At 45.2% G+C, this 12,688-nt stretch overlaps 1 long non-coding RNA gene across 1 annotated transcript; it reads right to left on the bottom strand.

Moving 5' to 3' along the window:
- Positions 1–3,213: 3,213 nt before the first annotated feature.
- On the bottom strand, positions 3,214–7,836 carry LOC123479653 (uncharacterized). Its single transcript, XR_006655333.2, has 3 exons — positions 7,654–7,836; positions 5,631–5,904; positions 3,214–3,950 (listed from the first exon to the last, which is right to left on the bottom strand). It is a non-coding gene; the product is annotated as an uncharacterized lncRNA (long non-coding RNA).
- Positions 7,837–12,688: the final 4,852 nt, after the last annotated feature.

The following is a 12,688-nucleotide window of genomic DNA, read 5'->3' as shown; positions in this document are numbered from 1 at the left end:
CTGAGTCCCCATGAGTCCTATTCCACTGTCTTCAAATACCAGATCTTCTTATAGACAGAGAAGAGACCAGAACTCAAGTAAGACAGGGTTCTGTGTTCTGTGCCTCTGTGTGATAAACAGATGGAAGAGAGGGGCCTTCCTTTCTCTGGCCCAGTCTCTGCAGAAGGTCCTTATCGTCCTCACTGAGCAAATGTGGAAGGCACCTACTGAACTACCAAGAATGGAATTAATTCATTCCATTACCCCAAATGCATCTTGGGTGGGAGCGATCACCTGATGTGGGAGGATAGCAATTGGAGGACCAAAGACAGCCTCCATCTAAGAGCCAAGCTGGGTACTCAGCCCAAGACCAAGTGCCTTGTTGTGGAGTCCTGGAGAGGGCCAGGTCCCCTGCACACCCAGGCAAACCGAGTGCAGCTTCCAGAGCTGGCGTCCCTGGGAATGGATCCTGACTCATAGACTTCCCAGAGAGAAAGAGACACAGCTGTGGAGCCAAGGGAGATGGGGGAGATAGTGGCTGCTGCTGTTTCATTCTTGATCTCATTAAGGCCAGGGGAGGATCCATTGTGCTCCTTCCTAATGGTTGCTGAGATGTGAGTTATGTTCACTAAATAGAAGTATTTTGGTTTTAATTAAAAACACAGACTCTCTGACCTTAACAAGATGAGTAGAGAATGAGGAACCCAGACCCAGTCTTCAAAGCAGCTTTGGGAAAACTAAATCTGAGTCCTACCTCACAGTTCTGTGATCTTGAACAAGCAATGTTATCATGCTGTACTTTGGTTGTACCATTCATGTGGCTGGCACTAAATAATTCTTGTTGGCTTAAACTGTTACAAATTTGGGGGTTTTGCAACCCAGCTGTAGGCACAAGCTTTGGCTACCACAGTATCTTCATTATTCATATTGCTCCTCAGAAGGAAAGGAAAAGCCTCTAATACATTAGCACTGATAGTTTAATTTGCACCAAGTTCCACATCACATGCTTTACAGGCATTAATTCAGGTTCACCCTTATCCTGCGTATCTTTAGCCCCACATACAGACGAGTTTCAGAGAGGTTTTGAATGTTATTTGATCTCATCTCAGTGGTGAAGAGCCTTCCAGTCTGTCTGAAACTTGTCTGTGTTCAAGTCCTCTCCGACCCTTGGCATGCCACTGAGAGTTTTACCCTCACACAGAAAACAAAGGATGATTCCTCTTACGTTCCATTTGACTGGCTTTCTCCTTCTAATTTAGTTTAACTAGCAAATGGACCCTGCTCACTTACCTGGACAAGTTATTTTCAAATTAATATCTTTACTTCCAGTAATCCACCCTCTCCACTCATCTAAGTCTAAACGCCTGCAGAAGATATTTCTGCCAACTCTTTTTCACTTGAAGCTGCATGCCCTGCATCCAACTTAGCTGGGTCTCCAGCTAAGTCCAAGGAGTAGAACAGATGTGGAGTGGTGTCTGAGTGCAGAAAATGAGCATGCCTCACCCCACAATCCCAATCCACTTCCCCTGCTGACTTCCCATTTCTAGATTGATAGGATGATTTTTTTATCATTAGCCAAGGGTGCAGGGCCACTGTTCTCTAAGTCCTCCCTTAGCCAGGGCTTGGGCTCAGGAGCTGCCCAGGTGATCCCATGGATATCCATGGGGGTAGATTAGCAGGTATGGCAATTAGAGGTGCAGCAATTTCGGGGAGGGAAAATTAGTTCAGTGGTTGTCTATCAAAAGTCGAGTGGTCATCCATCAATTTAAAAACATTAGCTACTTAGCCTTTCAAGATAAACAAGCCACCAGTGCCTACAGAGGAGAAGCCTAGGAAAAAATAACCCCTAAGTGTACGTGGGGTACTTCATCATTCAGCTTCCCAGTCCCACCTGGAGAGTTCGCATGGGTCTCTCCACCATTTACGTTGTCGCAACTCGTACTTATCTTCACGTGATGGAGCATGACGGCTTTAGGGTCTGGGGCCACGTGTCTATTACTTTACTGTTTACACAGAGACAACATAGCTCTAGGAACTCTTGAGTTTTAGAACTCGATTTCTTTTTTCTTCTTTGAGAACAGTAGGCTCCTGTTCCACATGGCTCTATCCGGTTCCGCCTGGCTGGCTCTGTCTTCTGAAATAACTTCCCTGCTTCAGTTCTTCTTCTCCTTTCCGAAGCCGGTCCTTTCCTGCTTCTCCTCTGGTTTTGCTGGTAGCGCCCCATGATGTCTGTCCCAACTGTTTATAATTACCTCCCTCAGGCTTCTTGGGGTGAATGACTCAGCCAGCACTCTGCCTTGTTTTCATTTTTTTAAAAAGAAGCCAGATATTTGTTTAACATAGTTTCTCCAATACCATGGCCACTGGAGACCCATTTCTGTTTCCCATAAATAGGCAGCACCTCCAATGTGTGGTGTGAAATTAGATTTTGGAATTAGAAGGAACTGGACTTGAATTCCACTTCTAGAGATACATGCCAGGCATTCAGCCTCGCTGAGTCTCAGTTTGATCATCTATAAGTAGGGTCTGGGCATGTACTTCACATGGTTGTCGATCAAGGTAAGATGAGAAAATGAATGTAAAAGGCCTAAGGCAGTACTTACATACTTACCCACTGTTTTTTGTTTGTTTGTTTGTTTTACTCCGAACATGTTTCCTTCTTAGTCTTGAATATGCGATCAACAGTAAGTCAGACAACCTCTTCCTTCCAAATGTCTCTCATACGTTCCCCATTGTCCTCCATTTCTATTGCTCCCTTTTTATCAAAGTCGTGGTTCTGAGTTCTAAACTTTTACAGTAGTCCCCCAAGTGATTTTCAACTTCTCACCTTTGACTTGTTTACAGCAGGTTAAGTTTCCTAAATTGTACATTCTAGTGTCAGGACTCAACCCTTCAAGGTCACGTTTAGCTGTAGGTCTGAGTTTTATCCCTCTGGATTCAACTCCACTCACCTGTCCTCTGAGTCAGTGACTCTGTTGCACAAAGATTCCACCCTGGTCACTAGACTTCCCATAATCTTGGCTTCCCATTCTCCTGCTCTCCTTACCTCCCATTTTATCTAGTCTTGTCTCTGCAGTCTCCACCATCTCCCACCCTCAAACACTGAAATGTCAGCAGATAAAGTGTTGGGCCCACAGAGAATAAGGTTTGAATTTTCATTGCTAAAGAGTAATTTCTGCTACATTACCAAACCTCTCCGTTGTCAGTTCTTCTGTGTATGAAATGGGGATGCTGATACCCATCTCAGACCAACATATCAACAGGAAACATTCAACAGATACCCATCTTTTTTCCATCCACTTCCATGTTTTATTTGGTTTACCATAGACAGCACAGTGTCCTCACAGTTCACTACATCTTGTGTCATCTCTTTGCATCACCCACTGTCTCTTTGTCATGTTCTTTTTTCTCAATTACATAGATATAGAGATAGAGATAGAGATACAGGTAGAGAGAAATATAGATATAGTTCAGTAACTATATATACTGAACTAATCCATTTGGTAATGACAATGGACACAAATAAAATTCAGAGCAAATGCTCATATATATGTTACATCGGACACCAAAGAACATAGCGCTGAAATACACAATGAAGCAACTACAGAAATAACAAGAAGGCATCAATGGAAATGCCTCTCATAAGACAAGCAGACTTATTCTCACCTTTCTCGGCCCAATATGCCTTAGCAGGAAATACGAGTATAGATAGGCCAAAACTAGACAAGACTGGTTTTGTAAAACATCCATGTGACACCTACAAATATCATCCATATATTAACACATGCAAAAAAATCTCAGTAAGTTCCCAACTCGACAATCAATGAAACAACAAAAAATTGTTTGCAGTATTCAGAGCCCAACGCAATGTCTTCTCTTTCAGAGTGGTTTCTCTTGGAGCCCCGTGCAACTTGGGCACGATCACATCTTTGAAAGCTATTGCTATTGTCTCCCATTAAGAGACTTTCCATCTTAAAAAATTGCAGAAAGTTTGTTTCAGTCATTCATTAATTCATTCGCTAATTCATTTAGTCATTTGATTCATCCATTTGAAACATTCATTCATTTAAGGTAAATAACCATCCAAAGGCATCCTTGATAATGAATGCTTACTCCAGGAATCATCCTGGATCCACCCCATGGGTGATCTGTAACTAGCAACTCTGTGTAACTGACCCACATTGGGCTGGGTGTCTATAGGTTTTAGAGTGTTAGGAAAAGCATATTGGGACACATGCTTCATGAGAGGTAAGAATGGGGCTAGTGTTATACTGACTACCTATTTTGAGATGTGAAGGGCCCCACGACTCCTGGCCTCTTTTCTAGAGCCACAGGAGCTCAAGGCTCCCTGGTTGCCTCTCACTGTTCACTAAATAACCATGAGGAGACCAGGTGGCCATGGGTATTTTCCTGGTTTTTCCATCATCCTATCTCATTTCACTTTACCTGCTTGCCTCTTCTCCCTTGGCTGAACTTGCCACCCATTCCAGACCAGCCTCACCTAGAACCCCATCCTCCGAGAGTGTTCTGTGTCTTATTCTCTCACCCCTTCCCAGATAGTATCTCTGAGACTCACCACTTGCAAATATAGCCTTGCCTCCCCTGTGTCAGTCCCAAACTAGGCAGGCTCAGCCTCACCAGGAAGTGGGATCTCAAATTTACACTCTTGGACCTGGCTTTTGCTATTTTGCTATGCTTTTATCCACCTGGCAGGTAATTAATCATCACCTACTAAGTGCCAGTTCATGTTAGGGATCTTGAGTTCAGAGATGAATAAGACACAACCTGTGACCATTAAAGGATTTTTAAATTAGTGGGAAAGATAGAATCCTTAGCAAATAATTGGAATAAATACAATACAACTTGATAAGGGCTAGGATAATGAGATATACATGTTCTTGAGCTTCTTCTCTCAGTTAGGAGCCACATCTGCTCCTAATTCTCACTCACTCTTTTACTCAGTAAGTATTTATTGAGCACCTAATATATTCTAGGCCCTAAGGATGCAGTAATAAAAGCACAAACTTAGTTTTCTCTCTCACAGAGCTTATAGTCTAGTGAGAGAGATGAATAATAAATGATGAAATACATAATTACAACTTGTAATAAATTAACCCATTAATTCAACAGAGAGTGAGTACCTACAATGTCCCAGACTATTCTAAACACTGTGGACACATTGACAAAATTACATGTTTCCTAACATTATAGATCTTCTAGACAGCACTCAAGGAATGAGATAGAGGGAATGGCAAGTGCAATGACCTGGAAGCGAGAGTGTATCTGAGGAAAGAGAAAGGCAGCACAGAGATACGGAAGAGCAGGTCTCTCTACTTAGAGTTTGCAGCAAAAGGGCTCTGTGGGGAGATGACTGATAAACTGAAGTGGGAGGTGAGGTGGTACCTCTGCCCGGGTTATATGACTGTGTTCCATTTAGGATTCCTGTTTCTCACTGGGACTGCTTTCTGTGCCTTGAACTCATTCCTGAGAACCAACCCTCTCCAGTGGTGGCCAACCCCTTCCACTTTCCCCCTCCCCAGAGCCTCAAATCAGGCTCCTGCTTCAAACCTGGGTGCCACCCCAGTATAATTTTGGCCTGGAGATTTCTGGTCAACTCTGCCCACACCCTCACTTGCAGAGATGAGACTAACCTGAAGCCTGTCAGCATTCTCCACATCCCTTTGAACAACTGGCACTCCTCCCTCCACCAATCGCCAGCTTTCCAGCTGGGTGAGTTTCCTCTATTTTCATCCCAGCCACTCCTCTTTGTCCAGACATTGCACACTTCTAAGGTCCCAGCATGCCTTGCAGCTGGCTAGTCCTGGCCAAGTTATGACACAGTCATACTTCCCTGAAATAGAAAAAGGCAGCAATATAGCTTCTGGAGGCTTGATCATTTATGGGGCTTCGGTCTCTTTGGACAACCTACAGAGAAAAAGGACAAAGGAACATGAGTTACGATGAGTTACGTTCAGTTCTCTTTGGCCATTTACTAGCTGTATGTCTCAAGGAAAGTTGACTTCACCAAATGTCAGTTTTCACATTTGTAAATTGGGAGTTCTTTTTCAACTTCACAGTTTTTGAAGGATTCAATAAAAAAAAGTTCCTCAGAATACCTGACACATAATAATTGTTCCCATGAAAATTTATTGAATCTGAAACTTCAGTTTCCTCTTTGGTTTATGTCAGGGATCAGCAATCTGTGGCCTTGGGGTCAAATCTAGCCCATGGCTTGTTTTTATAAATAAAGCTTTATTGGAACACAACTACTTTGTTACTTTATACATTGTCTATGAATGTTGTCATGCTACAAAAGTAGGGCTGAGGAGTCACATAGACCACATGACAAAAATATTTACTATTTGGCCCTTTACACAACAAGTGTGTAAACCCCGGTGAGCGCTCTGGTATTGTGGTCAAACACAGGCTCTGGAGTCAGGCTGCCTAGGTCCAAATGCCAGTTTTATCCTTCACCAGCTTTGGAACTCTGAACAAGTTGTTTAACTTATCTGTACCTTAGTTTCCACATCTGTAAAATGGGAATACTAATTTATCACATTGAGTTGATGAATGTGTTAAATGAACCAATCTGCATAGCACACTGCCAGGCAAATGGTTAGTGTTAATTAATGTAATGGTTATTATCGGGAATGTTATGTAATATTATTGCATAGGCTGCCCATGCTGTTTCTCCACCAACTGGGGTTCAGGATAGTTTTTAGAGCCAACCTGAAATCCAAGAATCCTGGTTAAAGTGCTATTTGGCATGTAAACATCCCTCAAAGTGCCTTGCGTATGGCCCAGGGCCCAGAATGTGGCTCCATCCCATCTACTTCTCCCCACCGCTTCTTCCCACCTTTTGCTCCTTCCATAGAACCTGGGTGGTCATCTGGCATGATGATTTAGGCCTCCAGAGGAGACTTTCTTGGCCACACCTTTGGCTGGTATGAGCATGAGTCACCACTGAGCCCGTAGCCTTTTGCTAGTGAGAACTACATTCCTTCAACCTGGCTTGGTAAGAACACCTGGAACAATCATTGGTATGCACTGCACACCTTCATTCCACCTTGAACTTGACTATGACAAGGGAGGAGAAGCATCTTCTAGTGGCCCCTGTGTGCCTTTGAGGGCTTGGGGAGCATACCTTATAGCTGAAGGTCATGGGCTAAAATGATAGCTCAGGTGGGAAACAGAACAAAGACAGGTCAAGGACAGGTACCTGGATGAGACTCAGAAACTACAAACCCTGGTTTGAGGCACACTGAAGTTAAAAGATAAGGGCTCCTGTTAAACAAACAGGGCATGTGATCACTGATAGCTCTAAAAGGATCAAGAGCCAGACAGTTGGATGCAGACCCAGAACTACTTTTCAAGAGAAAACAGAGAGATGTCCAAAGAGACCAGGAAGAAGAGGAAGTGTGTGTGTGTGTGTGTGCGCGCGCACATTCACACATAAACACCCATACTCTGTAGCCATTCAGAGACAAAGTGACACAAGACAGCAAGGGCGCATTCGATTCATCCACAAGGCGAGACTTCCCACCTTCCCCCTTTATAGAATAATGCCTCTATTCCTGAATCAATATAATCTAACATTTGGTTTTCTTTTTCGAAATAGTATTTGCATAAAAAAGTCTTACTAGGTTATAAATTCAATCACGCAGATTTACGTACCACTTGTATGGACAACATCAGAGCCTCGTGTTGACAGGTCAGCCCCAGACACTCTGAGTCTCACGCGCCCCACATCAAGAAGACGCGCAGCCCTGAGCAACTCTCGGAATTCCCGAAGACTTCCCAGGGGAATCAAAAGAAGATTGAGTAAGAGCCAAGCCACCTGTGGGGAGTGTAGCAGAAGCTGCCACCACCTCACCCTGAATGGATGAAGATATTCGTGCTGCAGACCGAGGCCCCCGCACACACCCTAGGTGTGGCGATATTGGGAAGCAGCAGTCCTGTCAAGGAAGGCAGGTGACGGTTGAGTTGGTTTGTCTGAGCCAAGAAATTGTCTTTAGCAAATGAGGACACCTCCTTAAAAAAATAGAGACCTCAGCCACAAATGCCAAGAACTACCTTGCCGCAAAGTAAGGTAACTTTCTGTCTTAAACAACCAACTTGGCCCTGGTGAACTTTTCAAACAGGTAATTAAAACACTCACTGAGGGGGAAAAACTCCTTTTCTGTACTAACACATTTTTTTTTTGTCTCTGGCTTTATTATCACTCCAGATACAGAATGGAGGATGAGGGCAATTGAGCCTGAATGAAGGACCTCCCTAGTCCCAGAACAGGACCTGGCCTATAGGAGGCTCTCAGTAAATTCGTGTTGACTTTCTGATTGACTGGGTTTCACTTTGGACAAAGAAACCGAAGTCGTTTAATGCATTACATGGTGCTGCTACTACAGCCTGTTGTTCCAAACCTGTCCCTGCAACGTTCTCTGTGTTAATAGGAATTAAACACATGTAAATACAATATCCTGGCAGATTTTTCTTTTTCTGATGTTATCTAAACACATATCTATTCCAACTTAGAGATCAATTAGATCTATGCATTCATTCAGCCTGTCTGAGTGCCTGACAGACTGGTAACGTGGCCGTGTAATTATAAGGCACCCTCCCCACCGCCCCAGCTAACCTAGCCACATCCAGGGCTGGGGTTCAGTGTGCTCAGGAACATGAGCTAGGGGCTCAGGGTGAGCATGATGGATGAGGGAACTACTATAGCTAACTTTCGTGAACTTTTTGAAGACATCAGATGTCCCACAACCATGGGATTCATCAAGTTAGAATGCTCGCTACCTCCTTGCACAGATACACACACATGTGTTTCCTCTGTTGATGGCTACAGGAGTGGGGAAAGGGTGTGAACAGGCTGTAGAGAGTGTCCATCTAAGGATGGCCCTGGAGTCTTCTCATTCCATCAGGCTCCCCAAGCACAGAGGCTGCAGAGAGGAGAGGGGAGAATGTGAAACCTGGAAGCCAGGTTCGTGCCTCCCCGTTCCTTGAGGGCATTTAACCACTTGGCCCTGGGAGATGTTTCCTATTAGGCGGAAGCAGAGGCTGAAGACAGGATTTGGGTTGCTGAACAGAGTGAGGGGCGTGCTCCTCCCCAAGGCAAAAAGCAAAGATCTAGGTCAGTGTTCAAGGTTCAGCAGTGACTACTTTGAGGACCTTCCCTCTCAAGTACCCACAGTGAGTCTGTTCCAGGTGTAAACGTTCCCCCAAGTGCCTAGGGTGAGCTCAGAGCAGCGCTGGGTGATTTCAGAGGGAACCACTTGTCATTTTAGGTTGTTTGTCTTGCTCGATCCTCCCAGCAGCCTCTCACACATGCACTGCAGGCAAGTTTCTCATTGGGTCCAGAGCTAGGTGGCTAGGAGAGGATGGTGAGCAAAAACCGAGGTGGATAACTCAGAATCCAGGAAAAGAATGGGCATTTATCAGACGGTCACATGGACAAAAGTGCTATTTCAAAATCAAGGGACATACTTGGAGGGAGAAGACCAGGGTCCCAAGCAGGTTCTGGGAAGCATGGACTAGTAGTTAAGATTGGAGACAGTGCAGCCAGTTGGCTTGGGGTCACATCTCAGCTCTGCCGGCTTTGCTGTGAGACACTGGCTGAAGCGTTTGGTCTTTCTATGTCTCATCTATAAAACAAGGGTAACGATAGTATCTACATCGTGCAGCCGTTATAGGATTAAGTGAGATCGTACTTGTGAAATACCTGGAGTGGTGCAGTGGAAGAACGTAGCCAAGGAACACTTGCTAAGGAGTGCTGACAGGGGCCGCCCATGATCGCCATCCCACTGATGAGGAGAATGGAGTTCAGGGAGGTGATTGACTCACCCAAGGCCGTGTGAGAGGGGACGCCCCCCAAAAACCAGAATTTATTTATAAAAAACTGTATTTATTCTTACATGTTTAAACTTCAGCCTTCTTCAAAGTACTCTCCATTTGATGCAATATGCCTGTTGTTTTTCCACTGCTCAAAACAGTTTTGAATTCATTGATTTTGATGTCTTTCAGTGCTTCTGCCATTTTTTGTCTCACTTCTCCCACATCGGCAAACTATTTCCCTTTGAGGACTTTTTCATCTGGCCATTTGGCGCGAGATTGGTAAATAGGGAGGGTGGGGTGTGGGGGTCATGCCATTTTTGGTAAAAAAACTGATGAACACTCAGCGCACTGTGGGCAGGTGTGCTCGTAAATCACTCATCATGAAATAGACAAACACATTGAAAGAGTCTTCAAAAAAAATTCACTGAAGCCGAACGCAACCTCTCACAACAACGCCAGCTGATACACTGATACAGATGGGTTCCTAGAACACTCACCTAGCTGGAGAAGGCCTGTACCACAAGGGGCCTGCCCTCTAGAAGATAATTCTAGTTTTGAGGGTGTCCCCTCTCATACACTCTGTCTCTAAGCAGCTACACCTGCTACCCCCCAAATCTGGTTATCTACTCCCTTTGCTGCCTGCTGGCTTTGTAAAGGGATGCATCAGGGAGGCCCAGCCTCGGGCAGGGCTCGCTATCACCTCCACAGAAGCAGCCTCGTTATCATAACACATCTCTGTTTAAGAAACATAAACCACCCTTTGGCAGCTTCTCAAGTAAATGTCAGAGACAATAAAGAGCTCCCTCCCCTCACCTCACTTTCCTGCCTGGACAGCACGACCCAGCCTTATGGGGAAACACACAACAGCTTACCTAACAGGTTTCCCCAACAGCCACGCCAGAGCAGGCAGGCCCTGAGGAGCCCTGACTGGGAGGGCCCACTCTCCTGGCTGCCAGTGCCCCCTCTGACCTGGCGCGGTGGCCTCCCTCTGCTCCTGTCTGAACCTGCTGCCTGGGAGGGGCTGATGTCACTAATCCTGCCGGGGAAAGCTGGAGGCCACCTCAGGTTCCCAGCAGCAATTCCCCACACCAGCTCTGCCCAGGCCCTGCCTCCTCCCCGCTGGCCTCTCTCCAGCCATGGCAGAGAGCCCAGCTTGGTGAAGATATGGCCTGGCCCAGTGGCGAGTGTTCGGGCCAGGCAACCTGGCCCACGCATGATGAGTACCATCTGCACTTGTGTAGCCTGGCTGAGAGAGCCAGGCCGGAGAGCCAAGTTCCAAAGCTGGGTCTTGAAAGGACAGAAAAGACTAGATGGAAACTAGATGACAGCCTCAGGAGAGGCCACAAATCTCTAAGGAGTTATTCTAAGAAATCACACCCAGTTCCCAAACTGTGAGCGTAAACGGCTACTCGGAAAACTATTAGCTGTGTCTACTCTGCCATTTACAATTACGAGCCTCCTTGTGCCCCTGGACTATATCGGGGACAGATCAAGTTCACATTGTACAAAGATGGTAGAAGCTAAGGCCACACTGAGAATGGCCCAAGGTCTCCTGAGGACAGCAGAGGGGGTGAGGAAGCAGGTGCTTAGCTCAGAATTGACAGAACAAGCTGGGACTCCAGAGGGCAATCAGACTTACAAAAGGAAAAAAATTAAAATTAGAGCAACAACAATAGCTGACATTTGTTACGCTCTTGCTCTGTCTTAGTTAGGAGCTATGCTGAACATTCATATGCGTGAACTCACTGAAACCTCACAACCACTCGGGAAGGTTAACAATAATATTTTTCATCTTATGAGGAAGCCTGAGTCTGATAGAGAAGTGACTTGCCCAAGGCTCTTCTAATGCAAAGTAGCAGACCTCACTCAAACCTGATAGGCCCAACTCCAAGGCTGACCTTCAAACGAAGAGTGGGGGCCAGGGGTGCCCCTGCTCCTCCTGTGATCTATGGGGTCATGGTTCTACAAACAACAAGAGCTACCCTCTTTGCTTCTGTTGCCTTCACCTGGATCTCTAAAGCTTTAGATCCAATGCCAGACCGGCAAGTCTGACACATCCTCCTTGGGTGCTTGGAACTGACCGAATGCTAGTCATTGACAAAGTAATGGGCAGCGTGGGAGTTTTGGAGTCAAACGTGGGAATGTTTCCCAGCCATGCAACAAAGGGTCTGGGTGGCCTTGATAATGTCCGTATACCTCTCTGAGCCATAGACTTCTATCTATAAATCAGAGGTAATCATTACTACATTAGTGGGCAGGACAGGACTTGGGACAAGGTGGAGCATACACCTGAAATGCAATGATGGGTTCGATTGCAAACTATGCAGGCAGAAAGCAATTACAGTTTGTTTCTGCTATATCCATAGCATCTAGTTCTTTACCCAATATATACTTTGCTCAATAAATTTTTGTTGAAAAATCCAGTTCAAAACATTATTTCCAGTGTGCACAAATATTCATACAAAGGGTGTCAGGTATAACCAGCAGGAAACGACACCTGTGACCATGGATGGGGCATGGCTAAACAAATGTGAGGACTTGCATGGAATAGAATGCTATGTAGTCAGCAAAAGGAGTGAGGCAGCTGTATATTTAACCACATAGAAAAGTAAGCAGGGTATGTATAGTGGGTGGAGTGATCGCAGAACAATTTGCTTTTATGGCAACGTGCTCTTAAAAAGGCCAAGAGAAGAACCCATGCTAGTCTACTAAGAGTGGTCGCTTCCACTTGAGATTAAAATTTCAGTGAGGCAGGGTGCATAGAGGAGAGGTGTAAGAATGTTTTCACTTTTTACCCTGTGCACTTTTGCATTGCTTGATTTGTTTTGACAAAGACTCTGCGATACCTTTGCTATATAAAAATGTAGTCAAAGTT

The sequence above is a fragment of the Desmodus rotundus genome, chromosome 6 (assembly GCF_022682495.2).
Source record: "Desmodus rotundus isolate HL8 chromosome 6, HLdesRot8A.1, whole genome shotgun sequence".
In the NCBI taxonomy this organism is placed as follows: domain Eukaryota; kingdom Metazoa; phylum Chordata; class Mammalia; order Chiroptera; family Phyllostomidae; genus Desmodus; species Desmodus rotundus.
This window is presented reverse-complemented; position numbering and strand designations above follow the sequence as displayed.